Source organism: Phocoena sinus, chromosome 19 (assembly GCF_008692025.1).
Source record: "Phocoena sinus isolate mPhoSin1 chromosome 19, mPhoSin1.pri, whole genome shotgun sequence".
NCBI classification, from domain to species: domain Eukaryota; kingdom Metazoa; phylum Chordata; class Mammalia; order Artiodactyla; family Phocoenidae; genus Phocoena; species Phocoena sinus.
Window position 1 is genome coordinate 45,938,763 of NC_045781.1, and position 16,477 is coordinate 45,955,239.

Sequence of the window (16,477 nt, forward strand, 5' to 3'; positions counted from 1 at the left end):
TTGCCAATGTAGGGGACGCGGGTTCGAGGCCTGGTCCGGGAAGATCACACATGCCGCGGAGCAAATAAGCCGGTGCGCCACAACTACCGAGTCTGCGCTCTAGAGCCCGCATGTCACCAGTACTGAGTCTGCGCTCTAGAGCCCACGAGCCACGACTACAGAAGCCCGGAAGCCCGCGCACCGCAACAGGAGAAGCCACCGCAATGGAAGCCGGCGCACTGCAGCGAAGAGTAGCCCCGGCTCCCCGCAACTAGAGAAAGCCCGCGTGCAGCAACGAAGACCCAACGCAGCCAAAAATAAATAAATAAATGTACTTTAAAAAAAACAGTTCTGGAAATAGGGATAATGGTTACATAACACTGTAAATGTGCTTAACATCACTGAATTGTACACTTAAAAATGTTTAAAATGGTATGTTATGTATATTTTACCACAGTAAAATAAAGTAAAAGTAGCTAAAAAAATATTGCATGTAAGTGGACATGTGCATTTGAGGGGAAAGAGGAGGGTTCTCTGCTTTTCTCAGCCTAAGGGATGTCTGGAACAGCCCTCCTCCCATAGGACCTACAGCCTTCCCCTCTCACAGGACAAGACTCTCATGATCCTTTGCTCCATGGAGCCAGGATCACCAGGGGGTCAGGCTCTCACCCCTGCAGCCCACCCCTTCCGCCCCACGATGACTGACCGGCCTCAATCCCTTTGCTCCTGCTGTTCCCTGAGCAGAATGCCCTTCCCCCTTCCCCTGCCACCCTAATTCGCCCTCCTCCCCACCTCCCCTCCCCCACACCCATACCCTCCCAGACCCTCTCACATGCTGCCCCTGACCCACATAAGGTAGCCAGTCCCCTGATTTCTCCAGCTGCCCCCTCTCCAAGGGGGCTGTCCCTCTGTACTCCCCCCATGCCCCCTCCCCACCCTCTTCCTTTGACCTGATCACAGTGTCCTGAACATCTATTCACTGTCTCAGCTCTGGCTGGGAGGTCCTCAGAGTCTCAGACTTCTAATTCTCTCTGTCTCCTGACTTTTCAATTCTGGTTTAGGGACAGCATAGCCAATCAACTGCCAGGACTCGGGCTGCGCCAGTCCCTTCTTTACCAATTCAGGAATGTCCCTAGTGGAGAACAATGGAGAAAATAGAAATCTCGGTGAACAGAGCAGCTTTGTTTCTCATTTTTTGGCTCACAGAGGAGGGACTGTGAGGACTTGGGCAGGCTGAGCACGGTGCCGAGAAGCCTGGCTTTGGCTTCTCCTTACTGATTTAGTAAAGCAAATCGGTTGCTTCTCTAGGCCTCACTTTACCCACCTGAAAAATGGAGCTTGAGAAACTCCTCTTCAAGCTGAGTTGAGAGGGAGGAGTGGTGGAGGGGAAATGGGGCTGTTTGCAGAGGTCCCCACTGTGGGGAGCGTCTTGGTCACACAAGGCCCAACTTCCCGCAAATGTTTGGCTTCACACTTGTTGAGTTTGGGTTCAAGCCCTGCTCTAACAAGGCTGCTGGCAGGGACACAGGCCCTGGCACACAGGCTCTGTTCTGGCTCATCATCAAACTTGTTCTGTTACACCTTCCAAGAGCAACGAGGCCTGTGTTTTATAACAGCTACTGCAATTGTAATTAAACATGCATCAGTAGTTTCGCATCCATCCCCACCCCCATCCCCACCGGAACATAAGCCCCACTAAATTCCTAGCTTAGTGCCTATCATGAGGCGCATTCAATCACCATGTTAACTAATTAACGCAGGGAGGCCCGCAGTGGAGGCCTGGTCTGTCTTTTCTAACACGCATATATCGCAGCTAAAGGGGAATCAGATGCAGTCCCCTGTCCCCAAGCCACTTGGAATAGGGAGGTCTGGGGCCAGGGGAGAGTCACCAGCCTCCACTCTCATCACACACACCAGTCCGACCCAGGACCCTCCCTGGTTCCACCACAACCCCTACTGTTGCCCATGCCACCTGTATGAGAACGTGAAACTTGTTAAATGAGTCAAAGTTAAAGTCTGTTCTACATGCATTTGTGACCCGAGCCTCTCCTGTGTGCCAGGGGTTGGCACACAAGACAAAAAGCTACAAGCCTAGCCTGGAGCAGCTGACACTGGTGGGGAGGCCTGGTCACAGAGCAGGTGGGTGAGAGAGAGGGAGGCACAGAGAGGATGGGAGGCTGGGAAGGGGCGGGCCTTCAAAACCTTCCTAACACATGATGAGAAGCCACTCAAGGTCCCTCACAAGGGGACCCAGCCTGAGTAAGGAGGGTTCCTCAAGAACTTCCAGAAATGTCTGTTACCAGAGTTGGTGGCCCATAGACTGGGAGTCGGGTCCATCTCGCAACAGGGAGCAGTGGTGGGCAGCCTCGGGTTCTACCAGCAACCCCCCATTCTCCCCCTACCCTCCCCCCACCTTTCCCACAGTGGGCCTCAAACCCAAACACAGGCGTGTACCTAGGAAGAGACAAGGAGGAATCCAGCCTTCAGAGGGAGCATGGCCCTTGATTTCAGACTGCTAGCGTCCAAAACTGTAGGAGATAAAATGTCAGGTGCACGTAATGTGCCCCAACTTTACCTCACGTGTCCGGCTTTACGTCAGTTGCCAACACCTGTCCTTCCACACCTTTCTCCTTGCTCACACCAACACATGAGCGCATATATACACAGGGAGGAGGTATGCTTGTTTGTATGAATAAAATGGAATCACCAGATCCATGTAACTTGCTTTCTCCCCCACTTCACAGTGGGCATATCTGCAAGTCAGTATTCTAATTTTTTTTTCCTGCGGAAACAAACACACAATCAGTTATCCTACTCTATAAACAGGATCAGAGCAGAGAGGCTGAAGGTTGTAGATATTTTCATTTGCACCAAAATCTCTTTTTTTCCTTCTTCTCTTCCTTCACCTGCAGCCCTGATGGGAAGCCTTCACCACCTTCTTCATGCTCATGTATCTATACAGAAATACACCGAATACAAGTGTGGGGTTTAGGGTCGTTTGGCTTTATTTGGAGTTTCTTTGCAAAAAGGGGATCATAATAGTACCTGTCTCTATTTCTTACTTTTCTCACTCAATAGTAAAATTCTTCAGGAAAATTCCTTCAAATCTTTTTTTTTTTGCTTTTTTTTTTTTTTTTTTGGCTGTGCCACGGTGTCTTTCAGGATCTTAGTTCCCCCACCTGGGCCCCTGGCAGTGAAAACACTGAGCCCTAACCACTGGATCACCAGGGAATTCCCCCTCCAAACCTTTTAATGGCTGCATAATACTCCCTGGCTGAGGGACTTTTACTTTGTTTCCAGTTCTGGTGGTGGTGGTGTGGTGTTTGTTTGACAGTAAATATCCAGGGACATTTATCTTCTTTTTTTTTTTTTTCTTTGCAGCAAAGAGAGGGTTTATTTGCAAGGCAGCCCAGAGAGGATTCAGAACAAACCTCAAGTCCATGAAGGCAAGGGGCTTGGGGGTATTGATGGGATAACAAATATCAAAGCAGGGCAGTTTGAGGCACAGGAGAGCGTGGGGAAAGGTGATTGGGGAAAGGTGATTGGAGAAAGGTGCATGGTTCTGCACAGGCCTAAGCTCTGCATGTTCAAGAGGTCACTGAGGGTACATTGCACATGCCCAGCTGGAGGGTGGGTGGTCCTAGCCAGTCCTTAACCGACTCAGCTTGATCTAGATGCAGCTGACTCCAAGTTCCTAGAAAACAACTCGGGCAAACATCTTATTGTTTAGGCTACATGCCCCTTGGAGGACCTGCAAATCTTAAAAAAAACCTTGATTAGTGAAGGCAGGTGAAATGGATTTAACCATGGTTTCAGGGTCTTTACAGAGTTAAGTTAAAATGAGGTGGTAAGGGTGAGCCCTAACCCAGTATGACTAATATCCTTCTGAAAAGGAGAAATTGGACACAGAGGCAGATGCAGAGGAAAGACTTTATGAAGAGAAATGGGAAAAAGAACTACAAGCCAAGGAGAGAAGCCTGGAACAGATCCAGCCCTTAGAAGATGCCAACCCTGCCGACACCTTGATTTTTTTCTTTTTGCTGTTTTTTAATTTTTATTGGAGTGTAGTTGACTTACAATGTTGTGTTAGTCTCAGATGTACAGAGAAGTGAATCAGTTATACATATATATATCCATTCTTTTTCAGATTCTTTTCCCATATAGGTCATTACAGAATATTAAGTAGAGTTCCCTGTGCTATACGGTAGGTCCGTGTTAGTTATCTATTTTATATAGGGTGTATATGTTAATCCCAATCTCCTAATTTATCAGTTCCCCCCACATTTCCCCTTTGGTAACCATAAGTTTGATTCTCTTGCTTTCTTTCTTGATCTTGCTGCTGACTCCCTCATGGTGGCTGGCTTCCTCATGCATTTCTAATTTGGACTGTTCATGTTTGACAGGCATCCTGTGGGCAGCCTGAGCAGGCTGGGTTGAAGGTTTTGCTTTTGCTTCTTCCAGGTGTTCCAAGGAGTACCAGGTAGGAGTAGTTTTTTGGGTTTTTTTGTTTTTTGTGTGTGTTTTTTAAATTGTGGTAAAATATACATAACATAGAATTTACTATCTCAGCCATTTTTAAGTATACAATTCATCTTGGGGAATGGTCCTTTGTCTTGGAGCCGAGAAGCGGCATCACGGTGTCATGGGAGTCTACTTTGGTCAGGCAGGCCTACACAGGACTACAGAAGGCCTTGAAAGCCAAGCAGCTCTTGAGTGTCAGGCAGCAGGGAGCCAGTACAGGTTGTGAGCAGGGGAATGACCTGGTGAACACACTCACTCAGGGAACACTGATGTGCAAGATGAGCTGGAGGCCGAAGCTGGAGGCCAGGACAACAACCATTCCTCCAAGCCCTGCAGTGAAGGAAGGTGACCTCTAAAGAGTCTCTACTGGATGTTCATGTGCCTGGCAGGGCCTGGGGGACAGTTCTTCCACGCGGTTTGAGCCAGGCCTAGATGGAAAGGAGTCCTAGACCCTTTACAGAATTGTCCCTTCAGGGCCGGAGCCACCCGGGCATTTGCCTGGTGTATTCCCAGGAGGTACAGCTATGTGAAGAACCATCCTCTACTCAGTAAAATTGGTAACACCTAACAGATGCAGGGGATCAAGAACACATTGCTTACATTTGTACAGAGTGTAAATCACCATATAAGTAAATCCTTTCTGCCTCTAGGAATTAAAGAGATGTATTTGGTAAGAGACACATATGTCTGATACATGCTCACTGATAAAATACTCCAATTTTTCTGGATCGGTCCTACCTGGCAATTTGTAACAAGAACCATAAAACTAGCTAAACCCTGTGAGGGGGTAACTCCACTTTAAGTGGTGGACGCCTAGGAAATAATCAGAAATAGCCCAAAGCAGTGCCACTTGGGAAGGTGGGAGCCAAAGAACCACCCAAGAACCTAAGAGAGAGGAAAAGGCTCAGCTCAGCCAGGAGGGTCAACATCAGGCACCACCTGAGCTGCCTGAGTGAGGCCTTAACAAACGTGTCAAGTTGTGGGGAAGGACCCCAACTGTGTGTGCTGTCACCCTGGGTGCTGGGACCCTCTGGAGGCAATGCAGTGTTATTTGGCTTCAGAGCTCCCGCTTCCTCATCTATAAAATGGGAACGAAATTTGCAGTTATTGGCCCTCAGCCTGGTCAGTGGTGAACTATTATTACTACATGTATGACACATACAGATAAGAACAGCTCCACCCTCACTGCAAATGGACACAAATAATTTTAGCTGGGCTGGGGGATGGGTAGAGGGTGGCACATATGTGGCTGCAGGGCATCCCTTGGCTCCAGTGTCTGAGGCAGACGTGGGAAATGGGATGCCAGAGAGCCCAGTGCCATGTCTAAGAGTGTCACCTCCAGCCTGGGAGGGAGACCCAGGTGGGAAAGCCAACTTGGCCCACATCTGCCACTCAGACACCTTGATCCCAGCAGCTGACTGCCTCTCCCCGGCTCTTCATCATAACCTCTCATGACCACAGTTCCCTCTGCACCTCTGGGGACACCCTGATCACTCCCCTGGCAGGGTTACTCACAGTATAGATAAATCCCTTTCCTCCTGAGGTCATCCAAACAAGGTTAGACTCGACCCCAGAAGAATGTGTCTAAGAAGAAACCGAGAGGAAACAAAACTAAGGAATTAAAATGCAGCCATCTGGGAATAGGAGGGCTTCCAAGTCATTAATCTGATATGAATCTGGCTCCAGACTGGGCTGGCAGCCTCCTTTAGCTGCCTCCTCACATCCTCCTCATCTCTACCCATTTGCCTTAGCAAGAAGCCCTCCTTTCAAGAAACTGCTTCTTCTGGCCTTGAGCAGCCTTACCCATAGCTCTTGGCAGGACCAGACTCTCTGCTTGAGCTCTTGGAGAATTTGGTTGGCCCCAGACAGTCCTCCTTCAATCCTGAGCCCTTCCCACAGGGATACTACCTGCTGTGCAGAGTTTTTGTAAGGACTGGAGATCTAGTTGGTGATGCCAACTGCAACAAATGTAAGCTCCATGAGAGTAGGACTTCCTTTTGTTCTCTGCCCCATCTCCTGTGCCTGGCCCATCGTAAATGCTCATGGATGTTTGTCAAATGAATAATAAATATAAATATGAGCTTGAGTATGTATTTCAATCTCTAGAAGGACCCACAGAACCTAGTATCAGTGATTGTATTTGGACAGATGAAAACAGAGTCCTAAGGAATGGGAAACGGAGAGGAAGGTACTTTTCACTGTAAACCAATCTTATCTTTTGATTTTTTTCTGATTTTTCCCAGCTGCGCAGTGTGTCACGTGGGATCTTAGTTCCCCGACCAGGGATCAAATCCATGCCCCCTGCAGTGGAAGCATGGAATCTTAACCACTGGACCTCCAGAGAAGTCCCTGATTTTTTTTTTTTACTGTGCACATATATTATCTACTTGAAATTAAAAACACACCACCAGACTTCCCTGGTGGCGCAGTGGCTGAGAATCTGCCTGCCAATGCAGGGGACACGGGTTCGTGCCCTGGTCAGGGAGGATCCCACATGCCGCAGAGCAACTAAGCCCGTGCACCACAACTACTGAGCCTGCGCTCTAGAGCCTGCAAGCCACAACTACTGAGCCTGTGTGCTGCAACTACTGAAGTCCGCGCGCCTAGAGCCCGTGCTCCACAACAAGAGAAGCCGCTGCAATAAGAATCCCACGCACCGCAATGAAGAGTAGCCCCCGCTCACCACAACTAGAGAAAGCCCACGTGCAGCAACGAAGACCCAACAGAGCCAAAAGATTAAATAAAATAAATAAAAACACAACACCACTTACATTAGCACCCCCAAAATGAAATACTTTGATATAAACCTAACAAAATATGTTGAAGATCTACATGATCAAAACTATAAAGCTGTGATGAAAGAAATCAAGGAAGACATAAATAAATCGAGATATTCCATGTTCATGGATAGGAAGACTCAATATTGTTAAGATGTTTGTCCTCCCTAACTTGAGCTATAGATTCAATGTCATCTCAATCAAAATCCCAGCAAGTTATTTTGTGGACATCTACAAACTGATTCTAAAGTTTATATTGGACAGGTAAAAGACCCAGAATGGCCAACACAATACTGAAGAACAAATTTGGAGGACACACACAACCTGACTTCAAGACTTATATAAAGCTACAGTAAACAAGACAGTGTGGTACTGGCAAAAGAATAGACAAATAGACCCATGGAACAGCACAGAGAGCCCAGAAGTAGACCCACATAAATATAAGTAACTAATCTCTGACAAAGGAGCAAAGACAATTCAATGGAGAAAGGACAGTCCTTTCAACAAATGGTACTGGAACGAGTGGACACCCACATACCAAAAAAAAAAAAAATAATAAGCATATGAAAAGATGCTCAACAACATATGTCACTAGGGAATTACATTTAAAACAACAATGAGATAGCACTATACACCTATTACTTTGTGGCTAAAATCCAAGAAACTTACACTACTAAATGCTGACAAGAAGTAGAGCAACAGGGACACTCATTGATTGTTGGTGGAAATGCAAAATGGTACAGCCACTTTGGAAGACAGTTTGGTGGTTTCTTACAAGCTAAACATAGCCTTACCATATGTTATGTCCACATAAAAACCTGCACACATACGTTTATAGCAGCTTTATTAATAATCACCAAAAGCTGGAAGTAACCAAAATATCCCCTAATAAGTGAATAAACTATAGTACATCCATACAATGGGACATTATTAGGCACTGCAAACAAATGAGCTATCAAGCCACAAAAAGATATGAAGGAACTGGAAATGCATATTTCTAAGTATAAGAAACCAACCTGGAAAGGCTACATACTGTGTGATTCCAACTGTATGATATTTTGGAAAAGGCTAAACTACAGAGATGGCAGAAAGATTGGTGGTTGTCAGAGGATGCAGGGAGGGAGGGAGGAATAGGTATAACACAGAGGATTTGTAGGGCAGTGAAACTATTCTGACATTGTCACAATTTCATTATACATTTGTCAAAATCCATAAATGTACAACACCAAGAGTGAACCCTAATGTAGACTATGAACTTTAATAATGTTTTAATATACTAATAATAATGTATTAATATTGATTCATCAATTGTAACAAACTTACCACACTAATAACACATGTTAATAACAAGGGGCACTGTGTGACTGGGGTAGGGTGGCCATATGGACCTCTTTATACTTTCTCCTCAATCTTTCTGTAAATCTATTGATAAACTGTCCTAAAAAAAACCCCACTAATTATTTTTTAAAAGCTTAAAAATTATAAAATAAAAATTATGTAGTCAATGTTATGGGCTTTGCCAGCAGACAGCCCAGGGTTTAAGTCCCAGATTTTGAACCAGCCTCAGCTTCCTCCTCTGGGGTTAACAGTCACGCCTTATAGGCTTCCAGGTTCCAGAACTCCATTGCTGCAGCCTGACAGTCAAAAATTATGTTGCCTATGTGATTTCCACGGACAGGGAGAAGAGTGGTCTTCTCTTGGCTGGGAGGGGAACCAGGGCAAGTAGGACCAGGAGGCACCCTCTGCAGAGATGTCATCCAAGAAAGGTTTCCCAGCTGCAGGAAGACACTGGAAAGCACCTGGCCCCAGCCCAGCCTCTGCTGGGCCAGCTGGTCTGCTGGCCTCTGTGCAGAGCTGCTTCACTGGGGCCTGGGACAGACCCTCCAAAGAGACAAGCAGGAGGGCTACATAGCCTAAGACCCAGTGCAGTGGAGGTGGGAAGGGGCCTGCAGAGCAAGGCGGGCCAGAAGGATCACCACCCTGCTCTGGTGTACCCCTTCCACTATGGGACCGTGGGAAGCCCCTAATCACCTTCTTCATCCACAAAATAGCACTACCCAGGCCCACTCCCAGGGTGGCAGTGAGGGTACTAGGAGGGAGGAGGAGAGCAATCTTAAATGTACGACTTCTCCACTAAGCAGCAAGTGGCACTAATATTACTGCTATCGGATCAGCTACCAATGCAAAGCCTCCAAGGCAGCAATGGGGAGAAAGAAAGATCTGAGCTTCTGAACATGTGACTTAACCTCTCCAAGCCTCAGTTGCCTCATCTGTAATATGGGAAAATTGCAGTTCTTCACCTCCTGGGCTCTGTGTGAATTTGGTGAGATAGTGCCCGCATAGAGCTTAGCACCCTACCTGGCACGGAGATGTCTTTAAATGGTAGCTCCCTGCATCTTCATAAGGTGTGAATGGCATCCCCACTAACTGGGTCACTCTGGCTCAATCACCGTCCCTGCCAGGGCTTCCTCTGTAATTCGAAAGACAGAGGAGGCCACCGTATTGCCACCATTAAGGACAGCATTTATTGACTTGCGGGTGCTAGCCTGGGAACTTGGACAAATTGAATCATGTGGACAAGGCCTTGGCACCCAGAGAGCTGGGCTGGAAACAAGACAGTTGCAAAAAAGGCAGAATGAACTCAACAGCTATGGGAAAGACTTGGAGCCCTGAAGAGAGTTGTCAAGTAGGGTCCTGTTAAACAGAAGAAGGGGGACATTGAGTGACAAGGAGCCTGGCTCCCAATAAGGCCAGTGTTGTCTGCAGTGTTATCCTTGAACCCTGGAGACCCAAGCAGGTGGGGTCTGGCACCGCAGAGAAACCCGTCAGAGTGAGGGGGGCACCGAGGACTCACAGGGGAGGTGGCACCTGCTAAATCCCTACCTGTGAGAGTGTCAGGACCCAGGAACTATCAGTCAGGGGCAGGGTGGCAGGGAGTAGGCAGCTTGCGGAGGCAGATTTGGAGACTTCCACCCAACAGAGAGGGCTAGCACCAGACCGCCTGGTTTCAAATTCCAGCTCACTGCCTACTGGCTGACCTTGGGCAGGAGATTTAAGCCCTGGGCCTCAGTTCCCAGGAGTAAAATGAGGATGACTGTAGCACCCACCATACAGGGTTGTGGTGAGGATCTGAGATCAAGCCGGTTTAGCATTTAACAGTGTGTACCCAGAATAAGTGGCAGCAACTATTATTACTGTTGTTTAGGGGAAGGCTGGCAGCAAGCCTTCTCACCTGCCTGCCCCCTCCCTCTTACTTGGGTCCCACCTTTACACAGGCCTGTTACATATAACTTTGCCGACTGGATCACATTAGAGAGGCGCAGAGCCTAGGAAACCCTCTGACTCCACCCCTACTCCATGCAGGAGTCTCCTCTACAGCTTGCCCAGCCTCTCCTCACATGCCTCCTCTAATGGGGAGCTCACCACTCCATGAGGTAGCCTGTTCCACATTTGGCCAGCTCTGGTCACAAGTCCTCTAGGCGGAGCTAAAATCTCCTCCCTGCAAACTGCCCCTTAGTGGAAGTGATTTTTTGCCAGGGACTTTCCGATGTCTGGAATCTACCCATCCCACAAATGCTAGGAACCCTCTGAGCAGGGCCTGTCATTCCTCCAGGAAGTCTCCCCTGATGAGAGACTTCAACCCCATCCCGAGCATCTCATGCAGAATGGCACAACTGCTCCCCACAGGGATACACAAATCTCCTCCAATGCCTGGGTCCATGAGGCAAAAAAGTCTTGGATGTTCCCAGATCTGACATTAATAATAATTCACATTCACTTGTCTCACTCAACTCTTACAAAACCCCTGTGAGGCATATACTACTTTCTCCCCCAAGTTTTAAAATTGTACTGATATACATATAACATAAAATCTTAACCATTTCTAAGTGTACATGTCAGTGGTATTAAGTACATTTACATTGTTGCAACCATCACCACCATCTATCTCCAGAAATATTTTCATCTTGCGAAACTGAAACTCTAAATCCATTGAACAATAACTCCCCCATTCCCTCCTCCCCCCGGCTCCCGGCAACCACCATTCTACTTTCCATTTCTACAATCTGACTACTTTTAGGTACCATACATAAGTGGGATCATACAGAATTTGTCTTTCTGTGTCTGGCTTATTTTGCCTAGCATAACGTCCTCAAGATTCATCTGTCATAGCATGCATCGGAATTTCCTTCCTAAGTCTGAATAATATTCCAGAGTGTGTGTGTGTGTGTGTATACATACACATATACATATTGTTTATCCATTCATCTGTCACTGGACACTTTAGTTGCTTCTACCCTTCTGCCTATTGCAAATAATGCTGCTACAAACATGGGTGTACTAATATCTCTTTGAGACCCCACTTTTAATTCTTTTGGGTGTACACCCAGAAGTGGGACTGCTGGGTCATATGGTAGTTCTAGTTTTAATTTCTTTAGGAATTGCCAAACTGTTTTCCACAGTATCATGGAAATGGATTGTACCATTTTACAATCCCACCAACAGTGCACAAGAGTTCCAATTTCTCAATATCCCAGCCAATGCTTGTTATTTTGTTTTCTTTCTACATAGCAGCCATCCTAATAGGTATGAGAGGGTACAGGGAGAGCCTATGCTTACTCCTATTTTACAGCTGAGGAAAGTGAGACTGGAGAGGTGCCCTGACTTGCCCAAGGTCTCACAGGCAGCATGTGGCAGAGCTTGGATTCAAGTTCAGGCTGTCTAAGCCTGTCCAGTGCTCTCAACAGCTCCCATCCCTGCAAATCCCTGCAGTCCAACTGATCAGTGACCACTCTGGAGCCTCCAACATCCTCTGAGCTCCATCCAGGGAGCCCTGGCCAGGGAGGAGGTGTTGACCTTGGACATACCCCCACCCTGCCCCAGAGTGCTAAACTAATCCCAGCCCCTGGATCGTTTCAGCAAAGGCCTTACCCTGCATGGCCTGCAGAGATGACAGCCTGGAGGCATCCTCTAGTTGGTCCCTGCTCTCAGGGCAGGAGCGGGGAAGGGGCTGGGGGCTCGCTCCACAGCTGCCTGACGGGCTGGTAGCTGCTTGGATTATCTTGCACGAAAGCAGGGACAGCCCTGGCAGCGCAGAGCAGCCCACAGACTCTTGAATCCGGTGAGACCGGGGCTCGGCAGAGGCTGGAGCGCAGGGTAGGGCCTCTCGGGAGACGAGGCAGGGCACACGAGGTGACAGCAACCTATGCAGGGTTGAGTGTGTCCTCTGCACTGCCTCATCACGCCTGAGTGACTGTGGGAAGCTAGCAGTCCTCCCTGCACCTCAGTTTCTTCATCCGTAAAACGGGGGAGACTAAGTCAAACCTACCAAGGAGCTGTGGACATTAAATGAGCACCAGACACACACTGCCTGGCTGAAGAGTGGGCACCGACAGTGCTGGCCACCACTGCCTCCTCCCAGGCCCATGTGATCTTCCACCTACCCCACACTTGTCCCACCTCTATCCCACACTGCTCTGCCCCTCACCATTGATGGGCTGGCAGAGCCTTGAGATTAAGCGTCCAGTCCCCCAGGTGACTGTGAGGACTAATACATTTGAATGTGTTAGTTCTGGTCTGATTCCTAGAAAGACAAATAAACACCATAACAGTAATTCCTTCAGGTAAACAAAGACATGGTGACAACAATGTTTGTGAATGCATTATTTCTAACAGTGATAACTTGGTAGCACCTGAACTTCTTCCATAGGAACTAGCTGAATTACCATCCGACCATGCAATGGGATACTACGTGGCCACTATAAACAATGATGGAGGGCTTCCCCAGTGGCGCAGTGGTTGAGAATCCGCCTGCCAATGCAGGGGACACGGGTTCGATCCCTGGCCCGGGAAGATCCCACATGCCGCGGAGCACCTAAGCTCGTGCGCCACAACTACTGAGCCCGCCTGCCGCAACTACTGAAGCCCACACGCCTAAAGCCCGTGCTCCAAAATGAGGGAAGCCACTGCAATAAGCAGCCCGTGCACTGCAATGAAGACTGGCCTCCACTCACCGCAACTAGAGAAAGCCCGCATGCAGCAACGAAGACCCAACACAGCCATAAATAAATAAATAAGTAAGTAAGTAAGTAAGTAAGTAAGTAAGTAAGTAAAATTAAAAAGAAAAGAATCTGCCTGCCAATGCAGGAGACATAGGTTCGAGCTCTGGTCCAGGAAGATCCCACATGCCGCGGAGCAACTAAGCCCGTGCGCCACAACTACTGAGCCTGCACTCTAGAGCCTGCAAGCCACAACTACTGAGCCCACGTGCCACAACTACTGAAGCCCACGCACCTAGAGCCCATGCTCCACAACAAAGAGAAGCCACCGCAATGGGAAGCCCGCACACTCCAATGAAGAGTAGCCCCCACTTGCCACAACTAGAGAAAGCCCACGTGCAGCAACAAAGACCCAACACAGCCAAAAAAATAAAATAAATTAAAAAATAGTAAAAAAAAAAAAAAAAAAAAGTCAAGTATAGATGATCCCATAGGACATAGAGCTGTGTGCGTGTATACTTACAGACCTCTGCTCCTCCAAGTATGGTTTCCTGATCAATAGCAGTAGAATCACTTAGCTTGTGGAGTCTTGGGCCCACCCCAGGCCTTTGTAATGAGAATGTAACAAAATCCTCAGGTGATTCATGTGCAGGTTACAGTTTGAGGAGTGATGAAGTAAGGCACTGTCTGGAGAGTTGCCCAGTAAAATATTATTAGGGAGTGGTTCCCTTTGGGGAGTGGGATTGAGATTTTCTCTTCTTCTTGTGCTTTTCTGAATTGTTGGTATTTTTTTTTTTTTTTTGGTATTTTTTATAATAAGCACATATCATAAAAACAATAAAGCTATTAAATGCTTACACAGGCTTAAGATCCAAAACTATAAAACTCCTAGAAGAAAACAAACGTAAAAAGCTTCATGACATTGGATTTGCAATGACTGCATAGATATGATATCAAAAGCACAGGCAACAAAAGCAAAACTAGACAAATGGCACTACATCAAAACTGAAAACTTTTGTGCATTAAAGGACACAGCAACACAGTGAAAAGGCAACCTATGGAATGGAAGAAAGTATTTGCAAATATGATATGGAGTTAATATCCAGAATATATAATGAACTCCTACAACTCACAACAAAAAAATCAAATAAGCTGATTAAAAAATGGCAAAGGACTTGAGTAGATATTTTTTCAAAGAAGACATACAAATGGTCAACAGCTAAATGAGAAGATGCTCACCATCACTAATCTCCAGAAAAACACAAATAAAAACCACAGTGATATCACCTCACACCCATTAAGATGACCACTACCAAAAACCCAGATAATAAAAAGTGTTGGCGATGATATGGAGACACTGGAACACTTGTGCACTTGTGGTAGGGTTGTAAAATGCTGCAAGTGCCATGAAAAATAGTATGGAAGTTCCTAAAAGTTAAAAACAGAATTACCATATGATCCAGCAATTCCATTTCCAGGTATACACCTCAAAGAATTGAAAGCAGGGTCTTAAAGAGATATTTGTATACCCATGTTCATAGCAGCACTAGTCACAACAGCTAAAACATGGAACAACCCTAGTGTCCATTGACAGATAAATGGATAACAAAACGTGGTATATATACAAGGGAATATTATTCAGCCTTAAAAAGGAAATTCTGATGCATGCTACAACACAGATAAGCCTTGAGGACATTATGCTAAGCGAAATAAGCCAGATACAGAAAGACAATACTCTATGATTCCACTTATGTGAGGTACCTAAGACTAGTCAAATTCATAGAAACAGAAAGTGTAACAGTGGTTGCCAGGGACTGTCTGGCGGGAGAAAGGGGGAGTTTTCGTTTAATGGGCACAGTTTCAGTTTTACAGTATGAAAAAGTTGTGGAGATCTGTTTTGTAACCATGTAAATGTACTTTAATACCTTTGAACTATACACTAAAAAATGATTAAGATGGTTAAAAAGTGCATATGAAGAGATGTTAATGATTTGAGAAAGTAGGAAGACAAAGAAGCAGGGAGGTTCTAGCTCTTGGTAAAGAGGGAAAGGCAGATGTGGCAGCTGGGAAGGGAAGATTGAGGAGACCTGTGGGTGATAGATAAAGTCAGAAGTGGGAGCTTGGATGTGGTAAGAGTCCTGGGCCAGAATGTGGACATTCTCATGCTACGACAGATAACAGGCACCCAGAAAGCTTGAAGAGCAGGGCCTGACCTTTCTGAATAGCTGCCCACATGGCAAGTCCACATCTCTTTGGCCTTTCAAATTCTTCACCTTGACCTCAACGTTGCTAACTGTAGCCACATCCCCACTCATCCACCTCTTCATCACCTGAGATCGACCCAAGGGGGAAGCTCTGGCTGGTTCTCCAGGCATTGGCTATTGAGCCCTTCCTGGCTGAGATGCACAGACAGAACACTCCCAGCATCCCCTGGGAAGTTTGGGAGGTATGTTCCCAGGATGTCCACAGCCCTGTTCCAGGGCACACCATCCCCCAGTTGTGGAACAGGGCCCTCAGGCAAGCGTGCAGGAGAGTCAGAGCCCAGAAGCCCCCTGGGATTGTCACAGGGCTAGAGGCCACAGTTCTCGGACTTCCATGGAGCCTCTCAGGGTCAAGGGGTCAGTCCACTTCAGACAAGATGCCTCTTCCTCCCAAGGCCAAGGCTGGGTCATGGACAGCCACCATGGACAGTGTTGCAGGGGTGGGGGGATAGGATGAATGCAGTCTCCAGAGACATTTTGCAGACCTCCAAAAGGCAAGAGCTGTAAGAAACCTGACTGCCCTGAACTCTCAGCTGAGGCAGGAGAGGAGACCCTGGGTCTGATCATAGATCTGGGACCAGAACCCCAGAACCCTGGGCCCCAACTTGCAGGCCAGGCTTCTCCAGGCCAAGTCTGTTTTGAGAATCCCACTCTCTGCAATGATTTATCTTGGGTACCATCAAAGCCCCTGAAATGGGGTGGAAGGCTGGGGGCATTCCAGGCCTCGAACATCATCCTCTACCCCCAAAGCTGTCAGAACAGGCATCCCCAAAGCCACTTAAATCCCCATATACTTGAGACGAAGTCCAAATTCTCACCTGACTTTCAGGGTTCTTCAGAATTTGGTCCCCACCACTTCCTCTAATCTCCCTTTGCAGCCCTCCTGAACTTCCCCCCCTTTCCCAAATGCCATTGGGCTTTAGCACTTGCTACTCTCGCTTCC

The 16,477-nt window shown here is 47.2% G+C and overlaps 1 protein-coding gene across 1 annotated transcript in view; it reads right to left on the reverse strand.

Annotated features, from left to right (window-relative positions):
* The window catches only part of IL34 (interleukin 34), a 60,811-nt gene that overhangs the window by 37,094 nt on the left and 7,240 nt on the right, over window positions 1-16,477 (reverse strand). The window lies entirely within an intron of this gene.